Below are 15,546 nucleotides of genomic sequence, written 5' to 3'. Positions count from 1 at the left end.
TATTGTATCCTGTTTTTCCCAGAGAGAACATTAGTCAGCCATAAGCTTTTTCATCATACCAGAAGCATAAATCTTACCTGTGTCTATCTGCTATCTTATATTTTTTTATATTGATTATTTTGTCTTCTCTGTTTCTTTAGAGAACATTATGCTAAGTGAAATAAGCCAGCCAGAGAAAGACAAGTATACCATGTGATTTTACTTATATGTGGAATCTGAAAAAAAAATGAACAAACAAAACAAACAAATTTATAGAGAACATTTTGATGGTTGCCAGATGGGAGGGGGTTGAGGGAGTAAGTGAAAAGGGATGGGGATTAAGATGTACAAATCACCAGTTATAAAAACAGTCACAGGGATGTAAAGTACAGCATAGAGAATACAGTCAATAATATTATAATGAATATGTATGGTGTTAAATGGGTAGTACACTTATTGGGGTGATCACTTCATAAGTTATATAAATGTCTAATCACTATGTTGTACCCCTAAAACTAATACAATATTCTATGTCAATTGAAATAAAAAAATAAAATAAATTATAAAAAACATTTAGCACAAATGCGTAGCCATATAATAAATGTCAATAAATGTCTGTTATTACAGTTATTATCAACTAAACTAAAAATCATCACTATTGTATTAAGCTGGAGGGATGTTATAGATAAATTTTCTATTTTCTAAACATTTTGCAATTATTTATTATCTTTATGATGCTAAAATTTTTAGAAATTTAAAGAGCTACCAAAAAGAATAGATTTTCTTTTTGTATTTAGAAAAGATTCTTTCTGTGTATTTGTGGATATTCTCTGTCTTGGAGTTGTCACTGGCAAATACAGTGGCCAAATGGGGGATCCAAGCGCTTCTTCATAGCAACTACAGCATGTGATGTGAGTATTTCATTTCTCTGGTGAATGAGAAAGTATTGGCTTCTGTTATGAACTCATGCTAAAGGGATTAAGGCTTTAGTAAGAAACACAGAATATGAGCTGAAACAGTCTGGACTACATATGTATCCAAATGAAGAGAATTCTCTCTAGATCAATGGGGTTTGTCCATATTTTCATAGGGAAATACAGTGCACGTATCATTTTCTGGCTCAAGTCTATTTCACTGACAGACGGTCTCATGGAGATCAATCCACTGGGTCTGTGGCCTCTAATTATGAAGGACAGTTTAGACCCCTAGGATTTAGGAGCTTTAGAGTAGAAAGAAGATAAAGCATAATGGGAGAAAAGAGGAAATAGGTAATGACAGGTCCTATTATCAAATACTTACGGTCCTGGATGAAACCAGTGATACTCAAATATTACCCAGCTGATATTTTCTTCTCTCAGAGGAAATGAATGAGTAGCTACTCGCCACATTAGTGTACCAGGCTGTCATGCTATAAGTGACACCTGTCAACACTAGAATTGTGGAGGATGGTATAAAGCAAGACAGAAATAAAATACATTTAGGAGGTTATATCAAAAGAATTCTCTGATTATTTCTATTTGAAAGCAATTCACAACTCCCTGGCCAGGGCAATCAAGTGGGTGATGGTGTTCTTTTTTTTTTTTTAAATTGAAATATATTTGACATACAACATTCTGCAAATTTAAGATGTACAGCATCTTGATTTGATATATTTGTAAATTGCAAATTAATGTCATTGTAGCAAGAGTTAGCACCTCTATCATGCCACATAATTTTCATTTCTTTTTTGTGATTGGAATAATTAAGATCTAGCCTCTTAGCAAGTTTGATGAGTATAAGACAATAGTGTTGTCTATATTCACTATCCTGTGCACCGTACTGTTGTCTATATTCACTAGGGCTTGTTAACTACTTGTTGCAAGTTTTTAGCCCCTTAACGAGAAAGGAAAAGAGAACAACTGTGGATCAGATGACAGATTCAGTTTGGGATTTATTTTATCTCAGGTGTTTTGGAGTCGAAACATCTAGTAAGTTTAACAGTTTAAATTCTATTAGCTTGACTAGAAAACTAAATATTCGTGTATGTTTAGCCTGTGTTTTTAGTGTTTATAAAGCATGGTTTTTAGTTTCTAACCTACATGAAAAAAAAAAGAAAAAAAATGTCAAAATTAGATGTGTTGATTCTGGGGGTGGGGAGAAGCTGACTGGTGAGAACAGTCCCATTAACATCGCTTCCAAAGTAACTACCAAATATCCTGTGGTCTGACATAGGCAGTCCTCTCTTACCAGCTTTTTAGATATGATTTATCTGCCCACAGAGGATATGACTCAAGAAGAGGTTTAGAGACTCTGAGAGTTCCGGTGAGAATTAATATTCTTATTCAAGAATAAGCTGAAAAGAATATGCTGAAATGAGTAATATTTATTTTAACACGAGTGTGTCTTTTCTCTGAGTCCCTGCATGCTATGTCTCTGAATCACCCTCCCATGTCAGAATAGATATTCAATTGGGAAGAATTTTCAAAGTCATTTAGTAGAAAAGTAAAGCCACTTTTTAGAATGTATTAATGATCGGTTTACTCACTCATGTTCTAACTAACTCAGTTTACTACACTTATTTCAGGTTTGTGATACAAAAGGGTCAGTTTATTACATATTAAAGAACAGAACCATCATGGCCTCCGTCCAGAACGAAAAAGTGTAATGAAGAATAAAAGAACATCATTGTTTTGTTCACGTGGCTTTCTAGGAACACATTTTAGTAAAGTTCTTTCCAATGTTTATTTTCTCCCATTCTGTAAATAAAAATTAAAATGGATGACTCTGGTTTACATTTCTATAGGGCGCATGTTGAGTGTAAATTTTTCTCGGTTCAGATCTGGTTGTCTTAAGCTACAGAATTATTTCACTCAAGAAAATCCCAGGGGGGCCGACATCACCACCATCACCCAGGAAGCATCTTCTTCATGCAAAAAAGGTCCCAAGAAAAGCAGACCTCTCTGTATAAGCTGCATTTAGAAGACACCACCAGATTCTGCCCAAAGGACAGAAGAAAAAGAACATGAACAAACATCAACACCCCAGGAAAGATCAGAAAAGGGGCTCTATGGTTCGTTCATTTATTCATTCACTCATTTATTCATTCTTACTATGTGCCAGACACAGCAGTGTATACTGGTAATAGCTGACTGAGAGGGTCTAAGGGGAATGAGGAATTATGGGGGAAGGGGGCCGCACAGAAGTAAAGTCAGACAGGGTCTCTGCCCTCATCAAAATCACCTCTAGGAGGATTCTAATATTTGACTCATAGTATTTACTTAATTAGAATGAAATAAAATAAAATATAAAATAAAATAATAGTAATTATAACGCTAGATTACTCTATAGCTTTGGTCTTCAAAGTTCTGTAGTATGAGCCTGTGAGGTACCTCAGCAAGTATTATCTCCACTCTATAGAGTAAATGGAGGACCAAATAAGCTAATTATTCTTCCCGGCGTTGCACCCACCACAACACAAAGAACATTCTCGGCGGCAGAGCGCTTCCGTGATGATGCATCTTTAAAGCGGTGTCTCTGCAGAGTTATCAGCCAGCAGGTGGAGTCAAACACAGCGTCTTCCTCCTGGGAGCACCCAGGTCCAAGGACAGAGTAAGACGCTGACAAAGCCCAGGCAAGGTTGGCCTCTGTGTCGGCGCCACTACTCCACCCTCACCCCGGAAACCTGCAGACTCAGCGGAGCGGAGGGAGTTTCCACCGCGCCGCGGGATGCCGCGGGTCTCCACGTGCAGCGCCCCGCGCAGCCGCGCTCTTGACCGCAACCGCAGCACTCGTGCCGCGCGAGGCGGGATGAGGCGCATAACCGAGGAAACAGATCCCCGCAGCCTCTTCCCGGCTGGGAGGCCTGGCACTGGGGGCGCCACCGGTGGCGTCACGCCCCCTCTGGCCCTGGTCTCAGGGCATGACTTGAGTGTAGGGAGCGGTGGCCGGGTTCCCTCTAGGACTCAGACCCGGTTACCCCGAGATTAGAGGTTGCCAGGCCCCGGCACCTTGGGACTCTCTCGTCCTGGCTTCTCCCATCGCTAGGAATGTTTCGCTGGTAACAGTAGTTAAAGTGAGAAGCTCCATGCTCAACCTGAGCGCACTTCGGCATCACTCAGAGGGCTAGGTGGCGGCGCACGCATTGCCTGGGGGAATCATCCAGCATTTTAAGTAAGCAAACCCCTGCGGGACAGTTGACCTTGTGAACTGCAGCGCAGTTATAAACCAAGGCCTGCAGTTCTCAGCACACACACGATTGCGTTCCTGTTTGAAAGCGCTGTTTCTTATTGTCCTCATTCTTCTGATCTCCACGAGGTCCTCTGGAGTCTGGGTTTCAGCTCTTTTACAGGATCATTGTTTATCACCTGGAGGTGTGTCTCCAGGGTCCCTAAAGGGAATTCTGTATATTCACATAGCTTAGATTTAAGTCATTCCATTTCATACCGTCCAGATTTGATGAAAAGTTGACAAGTTTCAGCTTGCTCTTTAGGAGAGTACTACTAATAACAAACTATGGCTATATTTATTGTGCCCTTACTAGGTACCACTTTTCTAATTTTTTCTCTTTAATATTAATTTTACAAATGGCATGGGCCCGTATACTAAGACCTATCACCTAAAATACCATGAAATGAAAGCCAGTTCAGTTGTTTGCAGGCTGCAGGAACACAGAGATTTCTTTATATTTATACAGTCACTCAACAATCGTTGAGCTCCAAAACTGTACCATACACAATGCTTAAAGGCTACGGTTTAAAAAAATAATAATAAGTATGGCACCAACCCACACGAAAATATGGCCCATCAGCGGAACTGAGACTAATCAGAAATGGCCGGCACCTGGTTTGAGAAACTGAGCTACAAAGAAACCAGAGGGCACTTCATGAAAGGCTGTCGTATGTCTGGGCTCTATTTTGAAGACCCTGGGGAGCCTCCTAAGTGATATGATCCGATTTGAAAGATTACTGGGACTGAGATACGGAGAATACACTGAAGGAGCCAAGCAAGGAGGAATGACAGATTGGGGGAAAGAAGACCAAACGAGAGAACTTTGCAATAACCCGAGCCAAAGATGAATCCCATGTCAGCTCGGCGACGGATGTCTTAGCTTTGTCTCCCGTTTCTAGCTCGGCGCCTACCCCTCAACACAGCAACGGATTTGGTTGGGGGCTTCTCCGTGTCTTAGTTGGTTGGTTGATTTGGTCAGGTTGGGCTGGCTTTGAGGGCAGAAGGGTGAAGGAGAGGAAGCTGGAAAGGAGCGCTAAGCACACCTGAGTCTAACGTTTCTGAGAACCCTTTTAATTCCACCGAGAAATGGCAGATAATGTTAGAAATGGGGCAAAAGTCCAGTCCAACAGACGATGAGGTCACGGAAGTGAGAGGAAAGCTGTATTACAGTGAGCATGTGGACACCCACAAGGCTATTTCTGGATGTGAGACTTATGACAATGGGACTAATTTAAAAAGATATGGATAGAGGTGACGTCAGTGAAAATGGCAGAGTGGAGAACACCCAACAATGTATAAATCGGCAAAAACTGTCAGAATTAATTGTCTCCCAACTCCGGAAATTAACTGAAACTTGTAAGAAGGGAATGCTTAATCGAGAAAACGCAACTGAATCTTGTTGGTAAGAAAGTTTTGTGGAATTTTAACTTAGCTTATACTCTTTTTCCACTCCCCAGCTCATCGATGGCCTTGAAGAAAATAGCCTGCGTTCCCAGTACAGGTACCAAGTGCTAGAGGGAGCAGAACAAATCCTCTCCTCAAAGAATCTGGGCTGTTGCTTTGGCCTGTTTGTCCAGTGGTTTCCTGGAGGACCTGCTCAAAGGACCCACTTTTGTCTCACCTAACTCAGAACTATCCCAGTGCTACAATATCAAACAAAATCTATCAGCGTACTAAAAGAATTATACACCATCACCAAATAGGATTAATCTCTGTAATGCAAGGGTGGCCGAATATATGAAAATCAGCCAGTGTAATACACCGTATTAAGAGAATGAAAGGGGAAAAAAACAGCTGATCATTTCATTTGATGCAGAAAAAGTATTTGGCAAAATCCAATACTCCTTACGTGATAAAAATACTCAAACTAGGAATAGAAAGGGATTTCCTCAGCATGGTACATGACATGTATGACGCATCACAGCTGACATCATGCTTACTGGTGAAATACTGGAAGCTTTTCTTGCTAAGATCAGGAGTAAGACAAGATATCTACTCTTTTCTATTTAACATGATTCGGGGAGTTCTACCAAGGGCAAGTGGGCAATAAAAATAAATAAAATGCACCCACATAGATAATAAGAAGTAGAACTATACCTATGAACATACGACATGATCTTATGTAGAGAAAACCCTAAAGAACACACACACACACACACACACACACACACACACACACACACATCAGTTTATGAATAAATTCAAAAGGTCTCTGGATATAAGATCAATACACAAGTCTCAGTTGTATTTATGTACACTAGCAATCGACAATCCAAAAGTAAAATTAAGAAACAATTCTACTTACAATAACAACAAAGAGAATAAAAGACTTAAGAATAAATTTATGCGATTGCAAGACTGATACACTTAAAATATTGTTGAAAAAAATTTAAGAAGAGCTACATAAATTAAAAGATTTTCTGTGTTCAGCGCATTGAAAGATTTAACATAGTAAGATTGCAATACTTTCAGACTGATCTAGAGTCCATGGAATCCTTATCAAAATCCCAAATGGTTTTTCTTGAAGAAATTGACAAGCTTGTCCTAAAATTCATATGGACGGCAAGGGATCCTGATTAGCCAAAACAATCTTTGTACTTGGAAAAAAGTACAAAGTGAAAGACTCACACTTTTCAACTTCAAAACCTACTACGAAGCTATCAAAACAGTATAGTACTGGCATAAAGAAAGACGGATAGGTTAATAGAATAGATTTTGAAAATTTAAATAAATCCAGGCACCTATGGCCAATTGATTTTAGATGAGGGACAAGACCATTTGGCGGGGGCGGGGATGTCTTTTCAATAAATGGTGCTGGAAAAATTGAATATCCATATTCAAAAGAATTAATTTCAACCCATACCACACATACTATATAGAAAAACTAACTCAAAATGGATCAAAGACCTAAAAATGTAAGAGCTAAAAATAGATTTAAATCTTCATGACCTTAGACTAGAAATAGGCTTCTTAAATATGACCCCATTTCCCCTACCCATACAGCCCCTGGGAGGTACCATTTTACTCTATTTCTATGAGTTTGACTTTTTTTTAGACTCCACATAACAGTGATAATACATGGTATTTGTCTTTCTCTGGAAGGCATAATGCCTTTCAGGTTCATCCAGTTCACAAATATCAAGTTTGATCAATACTACGGTAGGCTGTGGGTCTGTTTCATGTGCCTTCATGCTGGGATCCACATTAAATAGAGTACAGCAATATCCTGAGAAGTGACAGTTTAAAAGAGAGGTAAATGAGCAGGAAGAATGAGAGAAACAGGATACCTCATAAGGTTTTGGCTCAGACATGGCATGTGTCATGTTTCTCACGCTGTATCAGTCAAAGCATGTTACAAGGTCAAATCCAATACCAGCAAGGTAGGGAAGTAGTCTTTCCCTGGAGTGGAGGGGGGACACTGCAGGTCGCAAGGCAACATGTGAGGTGTATAACTCTCTAAAAGAGAAAAAGAGGAAAGAATAATTGGGGACAGTAATTCAGTTGACCATAGCTACTTCTCTGAACCATCTCCTACCAATAAGCCCTCGAAGAAAACCACTAGCCACAGCCTCTGGCAACTTGATGAACTTAACATGCAGAATGTTGCCTTTTGCCCCCAAACTTATTCTGAAACACTATGAGAATTCTCACTTCATGTACTTCCTCTTACATGAGTTTTAACAAACTAACGGAGAATTTCTTTTAAAGATGCAGGTGTATCACGTGGCAGGCAAAACAAAAACAAAAACAAAAAAAAACCTAAGATGAGGGAAGTGAGAACCATCAGAATTTTTAGGGAGTATTCCCCCTCCATCTCTTTAGTCTGAGTGTTCCCCCACTCTTTCCAAAAGGTGGAACATTTTGTCAATACTATCAATTATTTAAGATTAGGCAAGCCCGAATTAGGACTGTATTGTCTTAGTGTTAAATATAATTTCTTGGGAAGGGAACTATGATTGGCTCAGTTAGTCAGATGCCCACGACTTCTCTAATCAACTATGGCTAGATTGGGAGACGTTTTTGAGAAGACCAAACATGGCAACCAGGAACCCAAACCTGGATGATCCTGGGGATCTAGGGGAGTGGGGGAATTCCTAGAAGAGGTGAAAATAATGCGAGCTGATCTCATTTAAAGACCATGATGGAGGCATAAAATATGAGAAGTAGCTCTTGGTTTTTGACAGGAAGTTATTAGTTATGTAGTAGAGAGTAATATCATCAGGTTGATGCAGAAAGTTTCTCAAGGAAAACAGTGGAAAACCAGAGTCTGTAATATTAAGTGCCTTCTCAGATGTAATTAGTGTTGCTTTTTCTCTATATTTCTCTACAGACGAGGAATCTATTCTTTCGCCATAATTTACGTATCATATCCTCATTAAAATGCCCAGAAGATATAGCCCGAGAGAGGAGAGCAGAGCACTGGGGGTAAGGACTAAGTGCTACTCGGGTTGATAAATGATGAGTGTTGCATCTTCCTAATATAAAAGGGAAGAGATGTTGACCACATCTACAGTGAACTTCCCACAGGAAGGAAAGTTGATGGAAGCGTCCCGAGGTGAAGCCAGTCAGACTAGAGCAAATTGGGTGCAAATGATAAATCCACAAATCATAACTGAAAGGTTCAACATCATCACAACCTGCAATCTTATGCGTTGCATAAGCAATTGAAGGTTCGTTGTATACCTTTGTTTATAAATAGTATGAAACAAGTTTACAGATCATAAATGAGGTGGTCAGGCAATGGGCTCGAAACCAGACGGGGCTGTAGACGCTGTGGCTCTGTGGCCAGTGGCTGTTTGATAACACTGTGCTCTCAGCATGCTCCCTCGATATTTAGCTCAAAGAGGTCACATCCTGCATCACTGTTCTCCCTCTCACCTCTCCTCAACCTTAAAATGCTTCCCCTTTTGTATTATCCGCCAACATTTGTGGGGCCTCCATGCACAGTTTGATGTAAGACAGAAAAATTAAAGCTTGTACTAGAAAAATTCCCAGCACATCAAGTCGGTGATTATCTCCAGCTGATTGGTTGCTAGCTGGCCCACTATGAGAATGCAGAGGACACCTTCAAGCAGCAAGGCCTCATATAGAGCAGGGTCAACAAGCTACCCAATCTCCTATTACCATGGTGCTTTAGGTCCGGACTGCTTACTCTCTATTTCCTTATCCGGCCTGGATGGTGGTGATGGCAATGTATGTGTGAGAAGGAACAGGCTTGTCACTGGCTGCCCACTGACCTGCCCAGGAAGATCTACCACCTCAGAGAGGATCAGGCATTTAGGATATTCTATTCGTTTCTCCTACTAAATCCTTGTGGGTCCTTCATTGAACTAAGAGTAGGTCATTGGATTCATGGCCCAGAAAGGAGCCGAAACTGAAGAGTGTGGCAGTAGCAGGCAAGTCCATCTAATCCCATCCCAAATTGCCCTCCATCATGTGCCAGATCAAGAAAGAAGTTGTCAGTAGATGCATGGTTTTGTGTTGCCTCAAAGTCAGGGTATTCTTCAAGGGAGAGTAATATTACCACCCGAAAGCCACTTCATGACTTTCTGTGATGGTTAATTTTATGTGTCAACTTACCTGGGCCGCAGGGCACCCAGATACTTGGTCACATTATATTGGGTGTTTCTTTGAGAGTGTTTTTGAATGAGATTAACATTGAAATCATTAAGCATGAATGAGGCAGATTGCCCTCCATAATGTGGGTGGGCCTCATCCAATCAGTTGAAGGCCTGATGAGAACAAAAGATTGACTTTCCCTGCCTGCTTCAGTGGTTGCAGGCCCCTTGTCACTGGTGTGTTTATATGGCTCTAGTCCAGCTGGCAAACAAGGCCCAGCTCTAGGCACAGCTTCTGAGAACTCTTCACTTGAGAGTTACAGAAAGCCAGGGATTATTAGAGAGCCTTCCTTCGTGCTTTCTTGAACAAAGCCTAGGGCCGTGGTTACAAAAGTCACCACTGAGGATGGGAGTGCGCAGAGCAAAAAGAAACCAAAGTCTAAGTCCCAGACAAAAGAGGATGAGAAAAGGAACACAAGGTCACATAGTACTTAGTTTGGGTTGGTGGATGCGAATAAGAATGAAATCTGCCAGCTGAAGTCAGCTTCATAGAACCAACCACAGGAAGGAGAGGAATGTCCAGATTCCCAAAGCAACAGCTCCCTTTGCAGCTGCGTGGACCGAACAGATGAATGGGCCTCTGCTTTCTAGTTAGCTAGAACTAACCAGAATAGGAAATATTAATTATCTCTGAAGATTACTGTAAAAAAAATAAATAAATAACACTCCCTGTTAAAATAAACACAGAGACCTTAACACCCTACTGGGGCCACCCTTTCTTTATCCACCTAGGGTCCCTCTGACACGCAACCTTTTCACCACTGCTTCAGAAACACCCAGGCAAGCTGGACATTTCCATGACCTGTCAGTCACCCAAACTGTAATTGTCTGTGTTAGGTTTGACCTGAGTAATAACAATGGCTCTCTCTTCTCACAGGCTGTACAAATAATTATTGGCCTGTTCCACTTTGCCCTGGGGATTCTCTGTTTTCATTTGTTTTTTGAAGATGGCTACGCAGGAATTGGTTCTTTGCCTGTATCTATTGTACTAACTTACGCATTTTGCTCTACACCATTTGTGAGTAAACCATAGTATTATTGATTTCAACTCATTTGTTTTTTTTTCTACTGTATCAGGCTAATTACTCAAGAGATCAAGCGAAGGCTAAAGACCCAATCTCTAACTCTAAGGAGCTAATTTTACTGTGGAAACAGCCTTTACAAAACGGGGGTGGAGAGTCTGTACATAGGAAAATGTTTATGTTGGCTGCATGTTTTGATAAGTTCCTTGAGTGCAGAATAGATATTGAAGGAATATGCTAAAGAATAATAAAGAGAGTAGCTGTTTGGATAACTCTAAAGCTTTTCTTTAGCAGAGTAAAAATCCGAAGGCACGAGCTTAATGTCTGAGGCTATAACTACGAATTTTAGAGAGGTTTCATAAGGAAAGAGAAAAGTAGAAACATGGAGGGTGGGGGCAGGGCCAAGAGAAGTTTAGGGAAATTAAACAGAGATTTCTAACGTGGATGTTTGGAGTAAGGATATTGTAATAATTTTATGAGTATAGTTGCCAAAGGCCCTACGGGAGACACAGTGCAGCTTCCCACACGTTATTTTAAGGTACAACTAATCCAAGAAGCAATTTTATCAGTCAGGGGTCATTTTATTCATAAGCAATATGGCCTCATAACACAACTGATATTCCAATTGTACCAAGTTTCCAACTGAACAGAGCTAGAAAGTTAGTTGAAGGCCAAATTTCTCCTGAGAGGAGAAAGGGTTTTATTAACTCCTTACCCACCCTTTTGAACTCCTCACCCCAAAAAACAAGGCTTCAAGGGAGAGAAGATCTGAAGGTGACCCCGTGGCCCTGTGCTTTGCAAGAAGGCTCCCGAGACACGCAGCTACAGTAACTTCCCCTAGAGAGGGACCTGGTGATCGGTGGGCTGGATGAGACACATTTTCTCAGAGGCTTTCCTATCCCAGTTGGAGGGCATTTACCAGCACGGAGAACATTCTGGAAAAGGCCTGTATGTCGTTAAGAGAAATGCTTTGAACAGAAAGAATACAATGAATCACCATTATAAGCCATCTAGAAAGGAGCCTAGGTCCAAGGTAGAATAGAAGCTTGTAGCCGAAATTAGCCACAAACAGTAATTACTCCATTTTATTTCTATTGCATGTCGGGTGCCTTCCAAAAGTGCCTCAGGTCTGTTTTATAAAAATAAGGAAACAACAACCCCATGAGATAGCAATAACTGGTCCTCATTTTACAAATGGGGAAACCAAGACTGAGAAAATGTAAGTAACTTTCACAGAGTGACCCAGCAGTCAAGTGTCAGAGATTTTGAAAAATTTAGGCGAGAGTGCTTCTGCTTCTAGGACAGGATCTCATTTTCCTGGACTGCAAGATTCTCGGTGCCCTTCAAATGAGTTACCTTTTATTAGTGCTGTAGGCAGATTAAAGGTGGGTATAAGATACACTATCGGCGGGAAAAATTGAATTCTTGACATACGAGAAACAACAATCCTTTCAACTGGTGCTAGCAGGTGATGTTAGCACTTAGGACCTGATGTTTGTGGAAGTCTGCCTGTAACTCTTCAGATCAAATGCTCTGTGAAACTATTTTCTATCAATGAAATATTTTTTCTGTAATGTAATAGAGGAGAAGCTCTTGCAAATGAAGTCACCCCACTAGCCACTAAAGATTACTATCTAATAATTTAGGTCATGAGCTTTATAAGTGGCAATCAAAAAAAGTGAAGTGTCTATAGCTTGTTCCTCATAAAATCATTGTGAGATACAAAGGTTTTATTAATGACCAGAGACTTTACCTTTTCATCCCTATACCAGAGAAATAGCGGATCCGTTTCTAGTGATCACCACAGAAACAAAATAGTTAAAGCTGTTTTCTTCAGAACATTCACTGACAGTTCAGACCTCATGAATGCCACTGGTGTCAGGAAAAGCATTGTCTAGGGGACCATCAACAGGTATGGGTGTTTACAAGTGCCTGTTTCTATCCACAGTTCATCACCTCAGGATCCGTCAGCGTAGATGCACAGAGGGAACCTACCCGTCAGAAGGTATGGAATGCTTGGAGCAATGCCAAAGATAAAAAGATTACCTGACACAAACTCAGGAGAAGAAATTATTATTTCTGAGCTAACTTTTTTTAGGGGAAAAAAAGCTTTTCCAAATGTTTGGATGGTGGTGGGGAGTTAACGGGGAGAGGGAGAATCATTTAGTTTTTATAAGTATGCACTCCAGTGCATCTTTTGTAAACGGATGTCGAGGTTACAGTGTGAGGAACTGGTTTTATAAGGTGTCAGCTGTGAGGGTTTTGATGGAATAATTCATTTTAAGCTATCCAAAGGGGTATATGTAACTATATAAAACTGACCTGTGAGTCAAAGCAAGACAGTAAATAGGGTAAGCTTAAGATAATAGCGTTTAATTATATGACATTATTAAGATAATGTTTGAAAAGAGACTTGCCCTCAGCAAACCCAGGTCTAGAAAATATCATTAGAATATAAATCAGATATTATTAAGTTACGTCCAACAAATGATAGTGACTTTCTCCTTTAGAACCTCTCCCCTCGTGGCTAGGATCACAGCTCCGGAGAATTCAAATTCTGACTCCCCTACTACCGGCTGTGTGAATTTGAGCAGATTACTTTGCTCTGTGCTTCCCTCTCCTCATCTGAAGGAAAATGTGACTAATAACAGTACCTACCTCAAAGGGTGTCGTGAAGATTAAATGAGTAAATAAGCATAAAGAACCATCCCTGGCACTCAGTGAGTGCTCAGTAAATGTTAGTTCTGCATATCAGAACCTACCGAAGAAAACAAGGTGCTTTCAGGAATTGATAAAAGAAGAAACCGAAGAAATTTTGTTTAATTTAACTTAACTAAACGTCTGCCTTTTCTTTTCCCAAAAGGATAGGGTCAAAGAGACACAAGAGGCTATTTTGCTCAGCAGCAACTGGGTGGCTGTAATTAATGGGCATTAAGTTTTTATGTTTTTTTCTTTTGTTACTTCTACCATAACCAAGGTAGACGCTGATAACATTATTTTCCATTCTCGCCCGTTCCCTAAGCTTGTTTCTCCAACGTATCTACAAACATAGGGCACATGTGACCCAGACATTGTCAGGTATTGCTTTTTCCCCAGAGATAAACGTACGATTGATCTCAAAGCCCATGAAGCCCCCTTGTGATTTTGCAAATTCCTGGAACTGACATTCACATAGTTCATTTTCTGTCTTTGCACAAACAATTGTGCTTCACAGCATCCGAGAAAAGCAGGTGTGAATAGACTTGGCCCCTTTGCTGGTTTTCACAAAAACTCACGAAACATGTTACAGCCTTTTGCTTGAGGGATGGTGAGAGAAGATGATGACTAATTCTCCCCGCTCCTCATTGCACCTCGAGGAAAGTTACAGCCCCCTTTTTGTCTCATACAGAGCAGTTCTACTTTTTTCCTCTAGAAATACTTGACATCATTCCTCACAGACAACACAGAGATTCATCTGCACCAAGAATGCTTATCCAGGAACTTTTCAAACCCATGTGGCTCGACCCCACAAAAAGAAATCAATTACAATTATTTATTGAGTCATGGAAAAGTGCTTCGGAAAAAAAATTATTCTAGTGGCATAATATTCTAGCATACTTAGGTACTGTAATATACTTAATGTCCCTAAAGTCCAACAATTCAATTCAAAAATTATGTATCGATTGTGAGGCATGTTCTGGGTATGTAGGATGCATCAGTGAACAAAGAATTATTGCCCCTGTGGAGTTTATATTCTAATTGGGGGATAAAGACGATAAACGTGACAAATCAAAAAATCACATAGTATATTGGAAGGTGATAGCTGTGATGGAAAAAAACGTAAAAGGGGCTGGCATAGGTGGGCTGTATATTTAAGTGGGGTCTGTGTGCTATGGGGACCAGGTCACGTAAGGGCTATTAGACCAGCTTCTGCCCTAAGGAAAATAGGAGAGTATTTTGAGGAGTGACGTGATGAAGAGTGTTTTCAGAGGACCATTCTGACCTCCCTCATCTGGACTTCATAGTAGAGATTTGATGAACGCCTTTCATAAAGATTAACCCAATGAGGAGAGCTCCTAAAATAAGGAGGGGGCTCCCCGCTAGACAACCAAAAATGAGCACGTCCACCAAAGTCCTTTCCTTTGGTTGACCAGTATCAAATCACATCCTCCTTCCCATTACTAAAATAATAATAATAATAATAATAATAATAATAATAATAATAATAGCAATAATAATAATAATAATAAAACTCTTTAAAATGTAACTATCCTTCACATACATACAAAATACTTATTGCCCCTGCTTCACAGCTTAGGCAAGGCCCTCGGTGCCATTCAAGAGTTTGGATGTTGTCGTCAGAGAAGTTAGCTTTAAGTAGTAAAGTGACATTACTAGAGCAGGAATGATACTGACAAATCCTAGACTTGAAGCTTATCCGCATCATGATATGTTTATTAAATTTTATGAAATTAAATTTGTCATTTTGTCTCCCCCGTGAGATTGTAAAATATTTGACTAGAAGGCTTAGCTTAATCCTGAGCACAGTGTTTAGCATGTTGTAGGCACCATAGAATTATTTGGCGAATGAATAAATAAATATCTCATCTGAAAATTTTTTTCATCCTATTGACTTTTATACAAAGTCGAGGGCAGTGTCCTGCCATCAACCACAGTCATATTCCAGAAAATCAAATTCAAAAATTTCAACTCGAATGTTCTAGTCAATACAACAGACTGAT

This window comes from Pteropus medius, unplaced genomic scaffold (assembly GCF_902729225.1).
Source record: "Pteropus medius unplaced genomic scaffold, Ma_sr-lr_union100, whole genome shotgun sequence".
In the NCBI taxonomy this organism is placed as follows: Eukaryota; Metazoa; Chordata; class Mammalia; order Chiroptera; family Pteropodidae; genus Pteropus; species Pteropus medius.
Note: the sequence above shows the minus strand (reverse complement) of the source record.